Source organism: Schistocerca nitens, chromosome 6 (genome assembly GCF_023898315.1).
Source record: "Schistocerca nitens isolate TAMUIC-IGC-003100 chromosome 6, iqSchNite1.1, whole genome shotgun sequence".
Classification (NCBI taxonomy): domain Eukaryota; kingdom Metazoa; phylum Arthropoda; class Insecta; order Orthoptera; family Acrididae; genus Schistocerca; species Schistocerca nitens.
The window spans coordinates 8,636,198-8,654,996 of NC_064619.1; the positions used below are offsets into that span (position 1 = coordinate 8,636,198).

An 18,799-nucleotide genomic window follows, 5' to 3' on the forward strand; every position below is an offset into this window, starting at 1 on the left:
AGGCCGTGTCATGTGTCACTCGCGGTGTATACGCTGAAATTAAATGTAAATGATACGTCTTCTTTAGTGGGCGTCGCTCTACTGCAGTGTCACACATGACGAATAAATAGGAAAACAGTAGAACGTCTGTGCAGGGGCATGTTTTTACCTACAATTGTCACTTGGCTGAATGTGTATAAGGCTCTGTGGCATCGTTCAAACACAGCCAGATCGTCACAGTAGCTGTGTATGTCTAACAAAGACGACGTTTGTCCTCACCTCGGTGACGATTGAAACGATTTCTCTCCGGGTGGTATCGAACCACCAACGTTTCGGTTAACAGCCGAACGCGCTAGCCGATTGCGCCACGGAGGCCTTCACTTTTACTCTCTTCTGCTCTGTTTATCAGTGCAACTCGCATACCTTCTGCAGGTATCTGGCAGAATGGTAGCATCTACTTACGCCTCATCACGTGGATAACGCGCATGCACACACTAGCGAGGCTCATAAACCAATGACATCGCCAAGCACGACGTTTTATTACAAAATGCATACCAAACAGAGTTATGCCTACGCATTCAGAAAACCTCTAAGGCAAGTAGAATACTTGTGATAGGCTGTAGAACTTCTCTTTCATTCAGTGTATAGCCATGTGTTAGATGCTGCTCATTACTTCTGCGGGGAACTTGCAACCACTTGTTGAGACCTCGCCACGTCGAGTTGTCGCACTACACCGGGCAAAACGAGGTCCGACACGATGTAGGGAGGTATCCCAAGACTTCTGTCATGTCAGTGCATTACCGCTATCCCGCACGTCATTTCTCCTCGCACGCTTTAGCAGTACTCCAGTAGCCGCATCATCCACCAAAGCCCCAATGCTTTGAAGAATCAAACTCCCATGCGCAACACAGCGTCATCCGTCTAATGTGTTAAATATTTGACGTCAAGTATGTAAGTGAGAGAAAGTTTAGAAAATGAGTGAAATTATGTTAAAAATGGCTGGAACTGGTAAGTGCTCTCATTAGCAAACACTGGATGAGTACACTGTGGTTAATACACACTCCATTTTAAGCAGAAACTAGTTTTTTCGCTCTCTTCGATATTTAGGACATCATATCTCCCGTACTGTGTGTCGTGCAATGATAAAATTTTGCAGGTACGTTCATCTCTCTCTCTCTCTCTCTCTCTCTCTCTCTCTCTCTCTCTCTCTCTCTCTCTCTCGCTCTCTTATTTATATATGTGTGTGTTAACAAAATGTCCCGCGAATGGGGTTCGTAGCAAAGAAGTAACAAATTTAAACTTCGTGGTTGATGTAGTTTTCCTGTTTAAGCAATGTAAATGTTGTTATCAACAAACTTTTTCACTTTTCCCCCGTCATTATTTTGAGAGGGCGGGGTCTCAGTGAGAAAAAGCTTCTTAAAGGTTAAAAAATGTGTACGAAGTTTGTTGGAATTCACTATGTGCTCTCATAGTCAATGAATGTAGGGGACAGTGGGGCTACAACAATAATTTCAACTCGCATGAAATTTTTCCGGAAAATTATTAACTATATTTTCGTTTTGGTCGCGTAGTATTACTTCTATGGGCATACCTATCCTATCGAATAGTGGTTGTACAGGATTGTCAAACATTTATGTTAAGCTGTTATTCGATTTACCGTCCCAATTGGACAAAAGTGCATCTCAGTGGGCAATTTTGATAGTGGTCGAGGCTGTTTGAATAAGGACAACTATGAGCAGATACACAATTAAAGGTTAGTTGAAAAGACCCTTATTTAATACTCATTATCACTAACAACAAAATAATAATTACAATACTGATTTCACTTTAATGGAAAGTAGATGATTCCGTTCCCGTAAATCACCTGCAGTACCCACAAAAACTGCATGCGATCTCTTGCACCAGAGTAATCATAATTCTAGGAGGTACTCTTCTCGTATTATATCCATTCAAATTTATCTTCATCCGGCTGTTGTGGCCGAGCGGCTCTACGTGCTTCAGTCCGGAACCGCGCTGCTGTCACGGTCGCAGGTTCGAATCCTGCCTCGGGCATGGATGTGTCTGATGTCCTTAGGTTAGTTAGGTTTTAGTAGTTCTAAGTCTAGGGGACTGATAACGTCAGATGTTAAGTCCCATAGTGCTCAGAGCCTTTTATCTTCACCTGCAACAGGTGACCATTTCCTCTGACAGAATCCGCACTTCCATTCCGTCGCCTCATTTTCAGAATCATTTAGAGGACAAGATCGTCAACATTGCAGTCTGAATCGGTGCCTTAAACTTTTCTTTTAATTTTGTTAGTTGTCTTCTTGAATAGGCCAACGTTAATTCTCTTAATGGTACCGGCACTTCTTTTTCCATCACCATTAGGTTCAGAAACTTTCTATTTTGCTATTTTCTGCATCAGTAGGCCACACTACTACTTTTCCCTCACTACAGCAGTGCTCTTTGGAGATGCTGTGTGGAGCGTTTGGTACAGCTCCGGAGCTTTTTATTTCAGGATGTTTCCGTGGAGAAGGATGGATACCCTGATTGGAGTATTCTGGGGTGGCTGTTGACGAATTACCGATTGTTGCACCCCTTTCTGTGGTTGTTTCCGTGTTTGCTCTTAGGGTTTCAAAGGAGCAAACAGTAAATCCTCGATCGCATCTGGTTTATATGGGTAGATCCCCATACAGGAAAATCCGGTTAGAGCTAAGCGGACTGAGCAGTTGACAGCCATGCTTTCCAGAGTAGTCCACTGAAATGAACTTTGCCCATTTTTGTATCGGGATATTTTGCTATCATTTTGGTGCCATCTCAAAGCAATGTGTTTTGAGGGTCTTGAAAACACATCTGTCCAAGGGCTGTAGCACATTTAAAGTTTCCTTCAAAAATTCTTTTTGTTTGATTTTTTGAACTCTTACTGATTTGGTTGGCTGTTTGTAACCTTGCTGTTATTTAACTTTGTGTAACTTTCTGTATTTCAAACTGAGAGAGAAACCAAATATACAAACATCACAAAAAGTTTTGCATCACCCCGGTTCCCAGAACCCCTGAAGATAGACGTTGACTGTGTGTATTGTATCACAGACACAATCCCTTTGACTATTCAGAGATGTCATTAAACCTGCCCAAAGATGTAAACAACCATGCATGGGCAGTGCCTATTAGACGGAGGGGGTCCGACAGCCAATCAGTTCCAGTCATTCCACTAGGATGGAGGTACCAGGCTCGTGTTGTCTGCAGTTCAGCCATGCCTAGACGGTCAATACGGCGGTTCGATCGCGTCCGCAATGTTACGTATTTTGTACCAGGAAGGGCTCTCAACAAGGGGAGTGCCCAGGCGTCTCGGAGTGAACCAAAGCGATGTTGTTCGGACACGGAGGAGATACAGATAAACAGGAACTGTCTGTGACATGCCTCGCTCTGGCCGCCCAAGGGCTACTACTGCAGTGGATGACCGCTGTCTACGGATTATGGCAGCATATTGGCGAGGCATTCGTCTTCATGGACTACAATTCGCGCCACCATCGTGCACATCTTGTGAATGACTTGCTTCAGGTTAACGAACAGACCTGAACCGTATCGAACATGCCTGGGATAGACAGAAAAGGGCTGTTCATGGACGACGTGACATACCAACCACTCTGAGGGAGTTACACCGAATCGCCGTTGAGGAGTGGGACAATCTGAACCAACAGTACCTTGATGAACATGTGGATAGTATGCCACGACGAATACAGGCATGAATCAATGCAGGAGGACGTGCTACTGGGAATTAGAGGAACCGGTGTGTTTGGAAGGTAGGAGACGAGGTACTGGCAGAAGTAAAGTTGTGAGGACGGGGCGTGAGTCGTGCTTGGGTAGCCCAGTTGGTAGAGCATTTTCCCGCGGAAAGCAAAGGTCCCGAGTCCGAGTCTCGGTCCGGCAGACAGTTTTAATCTGCCAGGAAGTTTCATATCAGCGCACACTCCGCTGCAGAGTGAAAATCTCATTCTGGTGTGTACACCAGTCTGGATCACCACCTCTGAAGGTCTCGCTGTATGGTGGTACAACATGCAATGCCTTCAACCAGACAATCGTCGGACATGTGTCAGGCTGAACGCCTTAGACAAACTGTCCAGCGAGTGCAGCACGGTGGAGGTTCCCTGCTGTTTTGGGGTGGCATTATGTGGGTCCGACGTACGCCGCTGGTGGTCATGGAAGGCGCCGCAACGGCTGTACGATACGTGAATGCCATCCTCCGACCGATAGTGCACACGTATCGGCAGCTTATTGGCGGGGCACTCGTCTTCATGGACGATAACTCGCGCCCCCATCGGGCACATCTTGTGAATGACTTCCTTCAGGATAACGACATCGCGCGAATGGAGTGGCCAGCATGTTCGCCAGACATGAGCCCTATCGAGCATGCCTGGGATAGATTGGAAAGGGCTGTTTATGGACGACGTGACCCACCAACCACTCTGAGGAATCTGCGCCGAATCGCCGTTGAGGAGTCAGACAATCTGGACCAACAGTGCCTTGATGAACATGTGGATAGTATGCCAGGACGAATACAGGCATGCATCAATGCAAGAGGACGTGCTCTTGGGTATTACAGATGCCGGTTTGTACAGCAGTCTGGGCCACCACCTCTGAATGTCTCGCTGTATGGTGGTACAAGATGCAACGTGAGGTTTTCATGAGCAGTAAAAAGGACGGAAATGGTGGTTATGTTCATTTTTATTCGAATTTTCTGTACAGGTTCCGGAACTCTCAGAACCAAGGTGATGCAAAACTTTTTTTGATGTGTGGATCCGTCTGCGACAATAGAACACGAATTTGGCCCTGTTTTATAATATTTGTAAAAAACTATATATAAACTGATTAAGTCTTGAACTTTAGTATTAATCTGTTTAATTAAACAAAGTGGTCCCTGCGTATTAATGATCTGCCTAACAATGCTGTTCATGAAATGGTTCCTGTGCGTTGACAGATTTCGTAGCAGAGTGATCCTGAAATGAAAATGTCTTACCTCGTAATGTAATGATGTAGACAACAAGTAAACTTTTTATAGACGTCATTGAGTGAGACACACTTTTAATTAAAATCACTTGGATCGAGGATGTGGACAATGCTCTTAGGTGAAATATTCCTTTAAAAACTGTTTTTAAATTATCTCATATTTTATTAATTGTATGAAATTCAAAATTCATGTTACGACACTCAGTATCATTGATATTGAGCTCTTACTCTCACAAATGTTAGACAATTAATTGATAGACATAATAACTACCTTACAGTGAAAATTACACGAACTTTAATGAAAAATCTAACGTTCAGGGATATCTCATTCAGCAACGGCGACTACACTGCAACTATATAAAAAATATTACCTTCATTCCTCTACATGTGCTTTTGAAATGCATATGAAGCAGTTCATTATCCACGTTTGACATACTGCAAGACACGCAATACAAGAATACTCAAAGTATAATTAGAAACTTCCGAAAAGTGATCTTGAGAGTGGAAGAACCTGTTTAGCCGGCCGCGGTGGTCTCGCGGTTCTAGGCGCTCAGTCCGGAACCGCGCGACTGCAACGGTCGCAGGTTCGAATCCTGCCTCGGGCATGGATGTGTGTGATGTCCTTAGGTTAGTTAGGTTTAAGTACTTCTAAGTTCTAGGGGACTGATGACCTAAGATGTTAAGTCCCATAGTGCTCAGAGCCATTTGAACCATTTTTTTGAAGAACCTGTTTATAAGTCACTTGAATAGATAGTTAAATCTGAAACAGATACGGATCACAGCGTGTTATGAAGAGATCAAAGGCGTAACCTTTTCCGCTCCGTAAGCACAAGACAGGTGTCTGAGTGAGGTCCGTTCGGTGTTCTACCAGAAATCAGAGTGGTTTGTGCTCAAACTGCACGAAGCGTCGAACTGAAAGATAAGGGCAAAGCGGTCGGATTAGCCTGCACCAGTCAAAACTGTCACGTCTCCCTAAGAGATACCTGCCTATTACTATTGCAAAGATGTAGGTCCCCAGCAGAGAGAGTCGCCTAGGACAGAATCGTCTTTGGGTTGACAAATGACTTTAGCGTGGTGCGCGTGTAAGTGATTATAAAAGACGCTTACACTGAAGCAGCCGTCTTTCTACGTACGTGTAACAGATATAGTTCTTCAAGAATGGTAGTTCGGCTAACCCTGGTCCCGAACAGACCACTTGTCCGCAACTACTTTACTGGACCGGTATCAAAATGCTTCATCAACCTTCGGTCTTTCACAGCTAAAACTGATGACCCATCACATAATCCTGTTAAGTCTGTCTCCATTTTTCCCGCTATTTTGCCTCTCGGAAAAGCAGGCCCCCATGTTCATGTGTATCTTCTCATTTATATTATCTAGTAGTCGTATCGGTGGCCTTCCCTGCAATTTTTTTCCGTTCAGGCTCGCCGTGGATAATCATGTTTTCCAAGTTATCCCCCTGTCGTCGAGCTATGGGTCCAAAGAACTGCAGGATTCGCTGGAAACAAATGGTGGACAACCTCTTCTCCACACTGAGTTCTTGACGGACTGATATTTTGATTCATTTGTCCATCCATGATACTCACAGTGACATCCTAAACGTCCAAACGTCAAAAGCATCAAGTCCTTTGGGTTCCTGTTAAGTTATTGTCCACGTATCAGCTCCATAAATGAAAACTGGGAGCACCAGAGATTTCAGCACACTCAATTTAGCATGTCTGGCTAGGGCTCGATCTTTCCAAACCACTGTCACCTTCTATACAGTATCCCTACACAGAACAATTCTACAACGTATTTCCAGTCTAGAGCCGCACTCTCTCTTTGAACAACTGAGCGTAGGTAGACAAAGTCATCAACTTCTTCATATTCTGACAGTACATCAGTAGCTGGCAGTGACTCACCTCTGAAAGTTATGATGATATTGGTCTTGAAAATGCTTACTGAAGACAAATGCCTGATTAGCATTCACTATGTAATGCAACGATGCTCGGTCCTTCATCCTCAAGCCCACCACAGGGCATCCTGCTCTGCATTCACAGTACGGATCCTCCGGCCATAAAGCGTCAGATTGTAGTTATTTTATACGACCACAGTCAGTATCGGACAGCTGTCTTCAGTAACGTCGACATTATATAGTTCGCACGTCTGTAGCTTGTGTTTCTGCTGTGGCAGGTCGCTGTTTCCCCCTGAAATAGCGTGTGGTTTAACTCCTCTCGCAGTAGGAGTTCCGTTGCTGGGCCAGCGTGTTAAGTACGAGCATATAAATTAGGGCCAGCGAGAGAGGAGAGACAGCAGAGATCAGTCGGGTCGCCCCCGGGACGATCTCGATACGGAGCAGTTTGACGTGCCGTGTGGCGCGCCACAATCTCCCGGTCACGGCAATTTGGCGTCCATTACGACGCTCGCGTAGCGTGTGATTTCGTTATTACGCGACTGACGTGATTTGTTGGCCCTGGGTACGGTGGTCTCGAGCGCCCTAGGGCTGTTTGGCATTCCTCTCGTGCCGGTCGCTCCACGGCAGTGGAGCCGCCTGTGAAATGACCCGTGTTATTCCACACCAGGCGGTGCTCTTGTTGTGGGTGTGTCCTACGAAACACGGTAGGTCATTCTCTTTTACTCAGCTATGCGATTCGCCCTCACCCTGATCGGTAGCTAGCTCTCTTCGTCGACTGTGTAAATTACACACGCTGTCTTAGTTCACGCCAGAATTGTCTGCCTTATTCTCTCTCTCTTATCCCTATTTCATACCCACAGTAGCTATTCCGTAGCATGAGATTTAGTTTTCGCGAAGACGTGATTTAACTGTGGACACGTTCGCAGTATATTTTATACTGAAAACTAATTCGTCACCGGCTTTTTGTTAAAGATCAGCCCAAACGAGTGATAACCTCATGCACTTTCAGGCACATGGTTTCTGTAAAATACTATGTTTTCTTTTCTATTCTTTACATCAAGCCGGCCGGTGTGGCCGTGCGGTTCTAAGCGCGTCAGTTTGGAATCGCGTGACCGCTACGGTCGCAGGTTCGAATCCTGCCTCGGGCATGGATGTGTGTGATGTCCTTAAGTTAGTTAGGTTTAAGTAGTTCTAAGTTCTAGCGGACTGATGACCTCAGAAGTTAAGTCCCATAGTGCTCAGAGCCATTTGAACCATTTTAGCGTAAAAGCGGGTATGTGGCTCAAACTGAGCATCTCCAGATCTCTGTGTCTAGTCATGTTCTGCTAAATTTTGCAGGTGCAAAACCATACCAACAGTGTTTTAAAAATGGAGAGAACCACAAACCAAAGTAGTGCAAGGGAAGTATCAGAAGGTTAGGCATTTGAAGATGACGTATCTCAAGCTACTGTGACCTAAGACAAAGTTTTTCGATCTTCTAGAACAGGAAAATTTCTAGAGGCACAAGGTCAGTTGTTAGCTGTTCCTGGGACTTTAGAAATAACATCGAATCCATTGCTTGTCGTTGGTGGAACTTCTGATAGGCCAACGTCGTTCTTTGTGTCGCAAAGGTATGTAATGTTTCCTCCAGTGATGACTTGGAAGAAAGTGCAAACAAAGTCACCAAAAGGGCAAAACAGTAATATTGACCGCCACTCCATGCAAAAATGATTTCGAACCTGGGGAGAGAAAGTAGAAAAGAAACACTCAAAACGAAAACTTTTAATTGGGAGTTGCCAAAGGGCCGAACTGTAACAAGGCGAAAAAGCGAAAGATAACAGTTCGAAAAGCCAGACAAGCCCAAAGAAATTGAAAGAGCAGGATTGTTAGACTTCGTCATTCGAAGAAGACTAAGACGAAGTTTGCATACTTCCTAATAGTCTATCTTCAGACTTATTGTCGAATTAGGGGTGGATCCAGTGTCTGTTTCGTCGTGGCGCTGCTCTTGAACAAGTGTCATTGCTGGAGAAGAAACCAGCTACTAAGTCCGCGATTTCTCTTCTTAATAACACGTGTTTTGTTATTTTATTGGGACTAGTTATTGAAAACTTTGCCAGTATTAGTGTAATGTTTTGAAAATTTGAAGTTCTTTTGATAAAAATCAGCTTTTGTTATTAGTATGGATCTAACGTATCCCTTGATATTGTTTTTAAGGGTTTCTGTATATTTTCATACATTTTTTGCAGTAGAATAAAACTTTTGTCTTAGTATCAACTTTCTTCCATTTATTTCTGTGGGTACCCCATTTTACTCAATGGGTGAGGCAAAACTGGGTATTTTGCACTTAACACGGTTATTATTTTTGATGATGATGATTTTTATTTTAAGCTAAAACCGGACTAGTGTCACGTTCTTGAATGTGTTAGAGATTTGAATAACCCTAATTTACAAATTGTTAATCATTGAAAATAATCGATATCATTTAAAAGTTCAGATACCCGGTTCTACCCCACCTTCCCCTACATGCGAGTACTGTGCCAGTATGGGCGGCTTTATAACTGCTATCCATCTGGCAGTTTCCACGGTCCCTGCCAATTGCCTAGTACCCAGCCTCACGCTACGTAAATAAATATTTATCTGAAGATTGAATAGTCGAATATATCCCCTCCCACACCCCAACCCCCCAAAACAAGGAGGATGGTTGCAGCTGATAGCAGTGAATCAGTTACCAGGAGTACTGAATTCACCAATTTTACTTACGCAGGTAGTGAGTTCAGTAAATTCAAATGCAGAGTCAGAATTTCAGTAGGATGTGACGTTAATTAGTGTGAATACATGGTCTCCAAACGAAATAAAAATAAAAGTGGAAGACGAGATGTTTCTTTATTATACACAAATAATTTTTCGAGCACGAATACAGCAACAGAGTGACTGAGCTGCCCCTACAGATGTCGTTTTATGCAATCCGCAATGTTATATCTAGCCTTCATGAACCACGCGCGAGATTTTCATATTCTCTCGCTAGCTGCTCGCAAACTATTAATTCTACAGAAAAAAGGAAAGCATCTCTATGTGTTGTTGTTGTTGTTGTGGTCTTCAGTCCTGAGACTGGTTTGATGCAGCTCTCCATGCTACTCTATCCTGTGCAAGCTTCTTCATCTCCCAGTACCTACTGCAACCTACATCTTTCTGAATCTGTTTAGTGTATTCATCTCTTGGTCTCCCTCTATGATTTTTACCCTCCACGCTGTCCTTCAATACTAAATTGGTGATCCTTTGATGCCTCAGAACATGTCCTACCAACCGATCCCTTCTTCTGGTCAAGTTGTGCCACAAACCTCTCTTATCCCCAATCCTATTCAATACTTCCTCATTCGTTATGTGATCTACCCATCTAATCTTCAGTATTCTTCTGTAGCACCACATTTCAAAAGCTTCTATTCTCTTCTTGTCTAAACTACACTCCCGGAAATGGAAAAAAGAACACATTGACACCGGTGTGTCAGACCCACCATACTTGCTCCGGACACTGCGAGAGGGCTGTACAAGCAATGATCACACGCACGGCACAGCGGACACACCAGGAACCGCGGTGTTGGCCGTCGAATGGCGCTAGCTGCGCAGCATTTGTGCACCGCCGCCGTCAGTGTCAGCCAGTTTGCCGTGGCATACGGAGCTCCATCGCAGTCTTTAACACTGGTAGCATGCCACGACAGCGTGGACGTGAACCGTATGTGCAGTTGACGGACTTTGAGCGAGGGCGTATAGTGGGCATGCGGGAGGCCGGGTGGACGTACCGCCGAATTGCTCAACACGTGGGGCGTGAGGTCTCCACAGTACATCGATGTTGTCGCCAGTGGTCGGCGGAAGGTGCACGTGCCCGTCGACTGGGACCGGACCGCAGCGACGCACGGATGCACGCCAAGACCGTAGGATCCTACGCAGTGCCGTAGGGGACAGCACCGCCACTTCCCAGCAAATTAGGGACACTGTTGCTCCTGGGGTATCGGCGAGGACCATTCGCAACCGTCTCCATGAAGCTGGGCTACGGTCCCGCACACCGTTAGGCCGTCTTCCGCTCACGCCCCAACATCGTGCAGCCCGCCTCCAGTGGTGTCGCGACAGGCGTGAATGGAGGGACTAATGGAGACGTGTCGTCTTCAGCGATTAGAGTCGCTTCTGCCTTGGTGCCAATGATGGTCGTATGCGTGTTTGGCGCCGTGCAGGTGAGCGCCACAATCAGGACTGTATACGACCGAGGCACACAGGGCCAACACCCGGCATCATGGTGTGGGGAGCGATCTCCTACACTGGCCGTATACCACTGGTGATCGTCGAGGGGACACTGAATAGTGCACGGTACATCCAAACCGTCATCGAACCCATCGTTCTACCATTCCTAGACCGGCAAGGGAACTTGCTGTTCCAACAGGACTATGCACGTCCGCATGTATCCCGTGCCACCCAACGTGCTCTAGAAGGTGTAAGTCAACTACCCTGGCCAGCAAGATCTCCGGATCTGTCCCCCATTGAGCATGTTTGGGACTGGATGAAGCGTCGTCTCACGCGGTCTGCACGTCCAGCACGAACGCTGGTCCAACTGAGGCGCCAGGTGGAAATGGCATGGCAAGCCGTTCCACAGGACTACATCCAGCATCTCTACGATCGTCTCCATGGGAGAATAGCAGCCTGCATTGCTGCGAAAGGTGGATATACACTGTACTAGTGCCGACATTGTGCATGCTCTGTTGCCTGTGTCTATGTTCCTGTGGTTCTGTCAGTGTGATCATGTGATGTATCTGACCCCAGGAATGTGTCAATAAAGTTTCCCCTTCCTGGGACAATGAATTCACGGTGTTCTTATTTCAATTTCCAGGAGTGTATTTATCGTCCATGTTTCACTTCCATACATGGCTACACTCCATACAAATATTTTCAGAAATGACTTCCTGACACTTATATCTATACTCGATGTTAACAAATTTCTCTTCTTCAGAAACGCTTTCCTTGCCATTGCCAGTCTACATTTTATACCCTCTCATCAGTTATTGTGCTCCCCAAATAGCAAAACTACTTTACTACTTTAAGTGTCTCATTTCCTAATCTAATTCCCTCAGCATCACCCGACTTAATTCGACTACATTCCATTATCCTCGTTTTGCTTTTGTTGATGTTCATCTTATATCCTCCTTTCAAGACCCTATCCATTCCGTTCAACTGATCTTCCATGTCCTTTGCTGTCTCTGACAGAATTACAATGTCATCGGAGAACCTCAAAGATTTTATTTCTTCTCCATGGATTTTAATACCTACTCCGAACTTTTCTTTTGTTTCCTTTACTGCCTGCTGAATATACAGATTGAATAACATCGGGGAGAGGCTACAACCCTGTCTCACTCCCTTCCCAACCACTGCTTCCCTTTCATGCCCCTCGACTCTTATAACTACCATCTGCTTTCTGTACAAATTGTAAATAGCCTTTCGCTCCCTGTATTTTACCCCTGCCACCTTCAGAATTTGAAAGAGAGTATTCCAGTTAACATTTTCAAAAGCTTTCTCTAAGTCTACAAATGCTAGAAACGTAGGTTTGCCTTTCCTTAATCTTTCAACTAAGATAAGTCGTAGGGTCAGTATTGCCTCACGTGTTCCAACATTTCTCTATGTAGGAAATTAAATGCAGTTAAATTTTGCGGTAGAATAGTTTCCTCTGGAGGCCACGGTTTTCGAGTTACTCAAGAAAAACGTTCATAGGTGAAATTCAGACACACCTTCACCCCCACACTCATCCCCCGCCAGTCAGAATTTTTGGTAACTTTTTCATGACAGTCCCTCCTATCACTGTACAACATTTCCGACTGCAAACTATTTCCGGCATTCTATCATTTTTTAACTTTATTGATTCGGCTGTCAAGCCACAAGCATAGTCGGCTATTTCGTTAACATTATTAATTCAAATGTTCACTCGGGGATAATTAAAGAAAAACGGCTTTCGTAAAACGTTGCGCTGAAACAAACTACGCTGAGAATTCGATTCAAACTCAAACCTTACAAGCATGTGCTTTCGTAACCAGAATGCCTGACGTACATAACGGTGCAATTGTTTATTTTATGCAGTTAAAATTAGCAAAGTTGTTAGTTAAATTTTACACTAACGCCATTCTTACAGTTTTTAGTGCACGGCTAAGCCGGTGGCTTGGTACGGCCAGTCAGTTAAGAGCAAAAACTGTCGAATGTGGGAAATAATTTGTGCAGTTGGTAATCTTTGCATAGTGGTGGGAGGGAGTGCCGTGAACAACATACAATACTGGCCATTAAATTTGCCACACCAAGAAGAAATACAGATGATGAACGGGTATTCATTGGACAAGTATATTATACTACAACTTACATGTGATTACATTTGCACGCAATTTGGGTGCATAGATTCTGAGAAATCAGTACGCAGAACACCACCTCTGGCCGTAATAACGGCCTTGATATGCCTGGGCATTGAGTCAAACAGAGCTTGGATGGCGTTTACAGGTACAGCTGCCCATGCAGCTACAACACGATACCACAGTTCATCAAGAGTAGTGACTGGTGTATTGTGACGAGATAGTTGCTCGGTCACCATTGACCAGACATTTTCAATTGGTGAGAGATCTGGAGAATGTGCTGGCCAGGGCAGCAGTCGAACATTTTCTCTATCCAGAAAGGCCCGTACAGGACCTGCAACATGCGATCGTGCATTATCCTGCTGAAATGTAGGGTTTCGCAGGGATCGAATGAAGGGTAGAGCCACGGGTCGTAACACACCTGAAATGTAACGTCCAATGTTCAAAGTGCCGTCAATGCGAACAAGAGGTGACCGAGACGTGTAACCAATGGCACCCCATACCATCACGCCGGGTGATACGCCAGTATGGCGATGACGAATACACGCTACCAATGTGCGTTCACCGCGATGTCGCCAAACACGGATGCGACCATCATGATGCTGTAAACAGAACCTGGATTCATCCGAAAAAGTGACGTTTTGCCATTCGTGCACCCAGGTTCGTCGTTGAGTACACCATCGCAGGCGCTCCTGTCTGTGATACAGCGTCAAGGGTAACCGCAGCCGTGGTCTCCGAGCTGATAGTCCATGCTGCTGCAAACGTCGTCCAACTGTGTAGATGGTTGTCTTGCAAATGTCCCCTTCTGTTGACTCAGGGATCGAGACGTGGCTGCACGATCCGTTACAGCCATGCGGATAAGATGCCTGTCATCTCGACTGCTAGTCATACGAGGCCGTTGGGATCCAGCGCGGCGTTCCGTATTACCCTCCTGAACCCACCGATTCCATATTCTGCTAAAAGTCATTGGATCTCGACCAACGCGAGCAGCATTGTCGCGATACGATAAACTGCAATCGCGATATGCTACAATCCGACCTTTATCAAAGTCGGAAACGTGATGGTACGCATTTCTGCATTTCTCCTCCTTACACGAGGCATCACAACGACGTTTCACCAGGCAACGCCGGTCAACTGCTGTTTGTGTATGAGAAATCGGTTGGAAACTTTCCTCATGTCAGCACGTTGTAGGTGTCGGCACCAGCGACAACCTTGTGTGAATGCTCTGAAAAGCTAATCATTTACATATCGCAGCATCTTCTTCCTGTCGGTAAAATTTCGCGTCTGTAGCACGTCATCTTCGTGGTGTAGGAATTTTAATAGCCAGTAGTTTACTAGAAATAGCGTACGGCGTGGGGTGATTGTGGCGATGGGAGGCTGGTCGGGGTGGCCGAGCGGTTCTAGTCGCTAAAGTCTGGAACCGCGCGACCTCGACGGTTGCAGGTTCGAATCCTGCCGCGGGCATGGATGTGTGTGATGTCCTTAGGTTAGTTAGGTTTAAGTAGTTCTAAGTTCTAGGGGACTGATGACCTTAGCATTTAAGTCCCATAGTGATCAGAGCCATTTTTGGCGATGGGGGTGCGTTTGAAAGTCGGTTCTGTACATTTTTCTTTAATATCTCTAAAACTACGCCCTCTAGCGGAAACGTATCCCAGAACAACACAAACGAAATTAAATCTCCTGCAAAAAGGTCCTGTTGATATTTTTTTTTCTGTAGGACTAACAGTTTCCAAGTAGCGAGCGAAGTAACACGAAAATCTCGCATGTTGTTTACGAAAGAGGGTTACAACATTGCGGGCTGCATAAAATGACGTCGATAGGGGTAGCTGAATTACTCATCATATCTAGTGACAAACATTATTTGTTGACTGATGCTGCCTTTTATGTACTGATATACCATTAGTTCTAGAACTTCCGGCTCGTCTTCAGATGCTGTATAGAGTCACAATATATTCTTAAACAGAAATTTTGTTGCTAGAATGCGTGTTAGCTGGCTGCTATGCGAAAGACTCAGCTTATATTCCCGGTACTGCCAGGAATTTTTCCTTGATTGGAGGACTGGAACTGGTTGTAGTCAGCCTCGTGAGGACAGAGGAAGAGATACTTGAATGAGAAGTAGCAGCTCCGAGCCGACAACTACAGGAGGGCGGTGTTCTGGTCCCAGGCCCCTCCATTTCTCATCCAAAAGACACCATACTGTACAGAATGCCACGGCTCTCAGTAGGTGTGCTTTGGCAGACCTGTCTGGGTCAGAACACGGAGCTTTCTTATTTTCAAATACAAATTTTTCTCATAAATTTAAAATATATTTCAAAATTATTTAAAGTTTGGAAGGTAGGAGACGAGATACTGGCAGATGGAAAGCTGCGAGGACCGGGCGTGAGTCGTGCTTCGATAGCTCAGATGGTAGAGCACTTGCCCGCGAAAGGCAAAGGTCCCGAGTTCGAGTCTCGGTCGGGCACACAGTTTTAATCTGCCAGGAAGTTTCTTATTTTAACGTATTAGTGTGAGTGCACTCACTGCCAATATTTTCTGTTCTCTGTATGTGTTTCTTTGTATATTCGTGACAGATTCAAAGAGAAGTTTTCACATCAAGCTGTCCTGAGGTTGTATATGGCAATCAGGTTGTTACAAAAAACGTTTCATCTGGAAATAATTTTGTGCCCAGCTTCCTGTTTTCCAAAAATGTTTTTGAAAATCTGATAAAGTTGCGGCGGTTAAAATTTGGTCTTCTCATTAAGCGTATTATAAGGAGCTTTTGGATGTGTAAGTAAATTTCCATTTCGTCAAGAACGTCAAGACTCTTTCGTTTACTACAAGTGTGTAAAATTTTGGGTTTGTCACCTGAGTACTGTAGTCTCACAAATTTATGTACGTTCAGGTGTGGCTGATTGAAGAGGATGACATAGGAGAAATACGTCGACGGGTTCATTGAAATGTATGTAGACGTTTCCGAGTGTGTGACAACTATTGTAAGCAACACAATTTCTACTTAGGCCTGCATATATAACAGTTTTCTTTCTTACTGTCATCTGATTTTAAGTTGTGAACAATATAAAGCCCCTATACGAAAAAATAATCTTTTGGGAAAGCTAGTAGATATGAAATATGGAATATACACTTACCCTCGAATTTTCTTCTCCTGAGCTGATATTGAGTTCATTTGTGATTTCTTTCGTTGGCTCACGAATCACTTTAGGTGGATAAAAAAGTGATGTGAGTGGTTGAATATTTTAAGGCATAAACACTGTCATCTTAATTAAATGCATATTTGACCATCAGCTGTTTCGTTGACAACTTGAAGCATCAACCGGTTTCGGACTAGTCCACCATCAACTGCTATCTATCCAAGAGTACATACGCACGGATAAATATTGTGCGCATAAATTTGTTAAGAAATTGTAAACAAGTACGAAACAGACCCGAATACTTACAGTGTTAATATTAGGGTGCACTCAGTAATGACAAGAGATGACCAGTGTAGAACTTATTATACTGGAATTTATCTCACACTATAACATCTGAGATGTGCCCACTGTCAAATAATGACATGAGAGCTGTATTTACTTGATTTGTTTTTAACATTGTAAGCATTCACGTTTTGTTTGTACCTCTTTATAATTTATTAACACAATTTTATGCACTATATTTGCCTGTGTTTGTACCTATGGATAGACTTCCGTTGATAATGGGCTAAGGTACAATCCGGTTGATTCTTAAGGTTTTATTGAAAACAGCTGATGGTGAAATATGCATTTCATCAATTATTTGATGGTAGTTAAGTCACCTAGCAAAAACGTTTAAAAAACTGCTACGTACATTGTTTCTAAAATTTAAATTATTGTTTACTCCATAAAAATAGTTTATAATATCATTTGGTTGAACGAGCGTTCGAAATGGACATTATCTGAAGAGTTTATTTCTACATGGGACATGTTATTGGAGTGCACCACACGCCGATGTCATTGATAATGCGTATCAGTGAGATAGGACTCGCTGCGGAGATAACTGGGTCGAATCTTAGCCAGAGGAAAAAATTCACCACGACAGTGTGTTTTACTTCCCTCCACGCTACCACTTTCTGAGATAAGTCCCTATGATGCTACCTCTGCACACCTTCTCTCGCAGCTACTGACTAGCTCTGCTACACACAACAAAATGCCTCTAAAATCCGAGACTCGCCCCTTTATCTTTTGGAGGTGGTCTTCCCTGTAAATTATTGTTTATTTTTGCCAGTTACGTTCATAGAAGTTACTGTAGCGATGTTGGCTTTACATCATTCACCAACAGGTGCCCTTTGTAGAGTGGTAAATGTGCAACATATGTGTACGTGTACTAGGATGCTGTGAGGAGCTGCATGTTACATCAGAGTAGTCCCAATTTGAGTGTTCCATTTCATATTTCACGAATGTATCCCAGTCATGGTTCCAGCACAAACCACAATGGAAATTCAAGGTGCCCCTGGATTTCTGAATTTGCAGTTACATGCTCTGTGAATCTGGTCAGTATTCAAGTTGTTACGAAGAGAGAGTATGTATCTCTATTTGATCTATAAGTTGTCGGTGGTGATGATCATGACGATGATGATGATCTTGTTAATAGGGGGCTAGGCCAATGCGAGTGCATTTTGTTGGTGTGGGTTGCCTACATCAGGGGCAGGTACGCACTCAGGGGCAAACCTATTGTTCTCCTTTGATTGACATGTACTAAACCTATTGTTCTGTTAAGTGGTTTTCCGTGTCACCCCATTTCCTTTTGATTGATAGGCACTTATCCCATTGTCCCCCACATCCTCCCCCTTCCCAAACCACTATCCTCCCCTCATTGCTACTGGAACACTTTCCGAGAGGTCGACTCAGTTCTTATTTTACATAGCCATGTGACATCAGTATAAGACTGAGAACCTTGTTAGATGTGCTTGCAATTGCTTGCAGCTACGTGCAGCAATGCATCAGTATGTGCGTCACACATGTTGCAGAAGGTGGAACAGTTTTTCTATAGCACGATTTGCGACGTCAGTATGTGCGTCAAACATGATCCGTTAGGAATCTCGAGTGGTAGAACAGCATTTGCGAGGGTGAGTCACTCTCCAGATAGGTCTTTACTGCTCCGCAGGTAGAGAGGCGTCAGCAGCAGTGAACACACACACATGCAGTCCAGAGGACGACTTGTCATTTAAGACATGTGATGTCAGTATAACACTCGAAGAACATTCACATGCCATCAGCAGTGGCGTGGGGTGGTTGATCGCACTGGCGTGCATCTGGCTGTGGCTCGCCCCCATGGAGCATCTGAGCTCTGCAAATAGGTCTTCACTCCCGTCCACGTTGTGCCAGCAATGGTGCCTAGGTGAACACGTATTTCGAGAGGAATTTCTCAGGTGTCAAGTATGAAAGGGATGCTGCTGCCTCATGCTTGACAGCACCTTTGGGTGGATTGGCAGCTGACAGCCACGTCACTTCACAGAGGGCTGATGTTGCATCCCAATTTTTGGGAGTTTGTGCAGTAGTCTCCTGTGCAGTCCAGTGGAGAGGGTGATGGTGGGCAGTGCATGCACATGTTGTTTGCGTGTCTGTTGCACCATTTTGTG

General features: G+C 44.6%; 1 non-coding gene across 1 annotated transcript; it reads right to left on the reverse strand.

Annotated features, from left to right (window-relative positions):
• Positions 1-280: 280 nt before the first annotated feature.
• Positions 281-354, reverse strand: Trnan-guu (transfer RNA asparagine (anticodon GUU)). Its single transcript has one exon. It is a non-coding gene; the product is annotated as a tRNA-Asn (tRNA).
• Between the last annotated feature and the right edge of the window lie 18,445 nt (positions 355-18,799).